Below are 2,467 nucleotides of genomic sequence, written 5' to 3'. Positions count from 1 at the left end.
CCACTTCTAGGCATACACACTGAGGAATCCAGATCTGAAAGAGACACGTGCACCCCAATGTTCATCGCAGCACTGTTTATAATAGCCAGGACATGGAAGCAACCCAGATGCCCATCAACAGATGAATGGATAAGGAAGCTGTTGTACATATACACCATGGAATAGTACTCAGCCGTTAAAAAGAATTCATTTGAATCAGTTCTAATGAGATGGATGAAACTGGAGCCCATTATACAGAGTGAAGTAAGCCAGAAAGATAAAGAACATTACAGTATACTAACACATATATACGGAATTTAGATAGATGGTGGCGATAACCCTATATGCAAAACAGAAAAAGAGACACAGAAGTACAGAACAGACTTTTGAACTCTGGGGGAGAACGTGAGGGTGGGATGTTTTGAAAGAACAGCATGTATACTATCTATGGTGAAACGGACCACCAGCCCAGGTGGGATACATGAGTCAGGTGCTCGGGCCTGGTGCACTGGGAGGACCCTGAGGAGTCGGGTGGGGAGGGAGGTGGGAGGGGGGATCGGGATGGGGAATACGTGTAACTCTATGGCTGATTCATGTCAATGTATGACAAAACCCACTGAAATGTTGTAAAGTGATTGGCCTCCAACTAATAAAATAATATTTAAAAAAAAAAAAAAAAAAAAAAAAAGAATACTGGAGTGGGTTGCCATTTCCTTCTCCAGGGATCTTCCCGACTCAGGGATCGAACCTGGGTCTCCTGCATTGCAGGCAGATGCTTTAACCTCTGAGCCACCAGGGAAGACTAAAAAAGTAAAAAGTAAATAAAAAGTAAAAGTAAATAGTGGGTTCCCTTGAATGCACAGGGAACAATAAGTTTCTCATAAGCAATAACATGGTCAAACAGGAAATGTCTTTATTGGGGTCAAGATCATTTAATAAATGTCATGGGGAGAGCAGTAGGTCTGACGTAGAGAAAGGGGGAATGGGAGGTGGTAAGGGGTTGTCTAGGATATGTCAGGGGAAGGGATGATGTTCATAATAATATCTCACTGTGAGTGAGTGAGTGAGGGAGTGAGTGAAAGTCACTCAGTCATGTCCAACTCTTTGCAACTCCATGGACTATAGCCTGCCAGGCTCATCTGTCCATGGAATTCTCCAGGCAGGAATACTGGGGTGGGTCACCTTTCCCTTCTCCAGGGGCATCTTCCCAACCCAGGGATCAAGCCCAGGTCTCCCACTTTGCAGGCAGATTCTTTACCATCTGAGCCACCAGGGAAGCCCAATATTTCACTGTAGGATAGAAAACTGACTGAATTTACAGCAGTTGAGTTATAACTGATAAAATTTGCTTTTCATTTCCACTGTATTTTATACTGCAAAACAAGTTTTCTGAAGCTGGTTGTGTGTGTGTTGTGTGGCAAGATTAAGCAGCACAGAGTCTTTTGATTAGGCCAGAGTAGAAAACTGGTCCATTCCATTCTCCAATGGCCTGTTTTATTTTGTTCTGAGTACATCATCACTAACTTCAGTGGAAGGAGTGTATGTAGCTAGCAAGGTTTAGTCTTGTTAACAGTGCTAAAGTTTTCTTATCTCTTTGTCACAGCTGACACTTTTAATGCTGCACAAGGGATTGGGAAGATTGACAGGAAGTAAATAAGCAGAGTTTCTGAGTGATGCTTCAGTTACAGTTTCCGTTGTGTATGTATGTACATACATATTCAGAGAATCAAGTGGCCTTCACTGATCATTTTTAGTTTGTTATAACATGAATGTGAAATTCCCAGGAATGAACCATAATGACACTTTAAAAATTTTATTTTTAATTGGAGGATAATTGCTTTACAGTATTGTGATGATTTCTGCCACATATCAAAATGAATCAGCCATAGGGGTATATATGTCCCCTCCCTCTTGAATATCCCTGCCACCCCTCTAGGTTGTCACGGAGCACCAGTTTGAGCTCCCTGCACAAAATATGACACTTTAAAGGGAAACTATTGGGGGGAGGGAAGTCCTATAAAAAACAGTTTCATTTTAGTTCTATACATGAAGAACGATGGTGAACTTATAAGATGAATAGTGGCCTGGGAGGGAGAAGATGTAGATTCAAATCCTGACATCTTCTCTGAAATAAAGGCTCATTTTCAGCCTGAGCTTCCATAGAATGAGGGGAGTAAAGCAGAGAGATGGTGTGTAAGGCCCCTTCAAGTTCTGAATTTTGAATCTGTGATTCATTCGGATGAATGGAGAGCAAAATGCTACTTATCCTGGAACTATCTATCCTTTCTGTAGAATTTTAGAGCTAAAAGACAACTTTTGGGACAATCTCAGATGAGTTAAATTATTTTATTGAGGCTACACGTTTGGTTTTTCCTAGAGCTGGATTTAAGTCCAGGTAATTGATTCCTAGCCTACTGTTCCTTCTAGTCCATCTGATTTCCCATCATTTTGCAATTATTGGGCACCTACCACGTGTGAGACCCTGTGT

The 2,467-nt window shown here is 41.5% G+C and overlaps 1 non-coding gene across 1 annotated transcript; it reads right to left on the bottom strand.

Moving 5' to 3' along the window:
• Positions 1-705: 705 nt before the first annotated feature.
• Positions 706-778, bottom strand: TRNAC-GCA (transfer RNA cysteine (anticodon GCA)). The gene has a single exon. It is a non-coding gene; the product is annotated as a tRNA-Cys (tRNA).
• Between the last annotated feature and the right edge of the window lie 1,689 nt (positions 779-2,467).

Source organism: Muntiacus reevesi, chromosome 10 (assembly GCF_963930625.1).
Source record: "Muntiacus reevesi chromosome 10, mMunRee1.1, whole genome shotgun sequence".
NCBI classification, from domain to species: Eukaryota; Metazoa; Chordata; class Mammalia; order Artiodactyla; family Cervidae; genus Muntiacus; species Muntiacus reevesi.
Note: the sequence above shows the minus strand (reverse complement) of the source record. Positions and strands in the feature narration are given on the sequence as shown.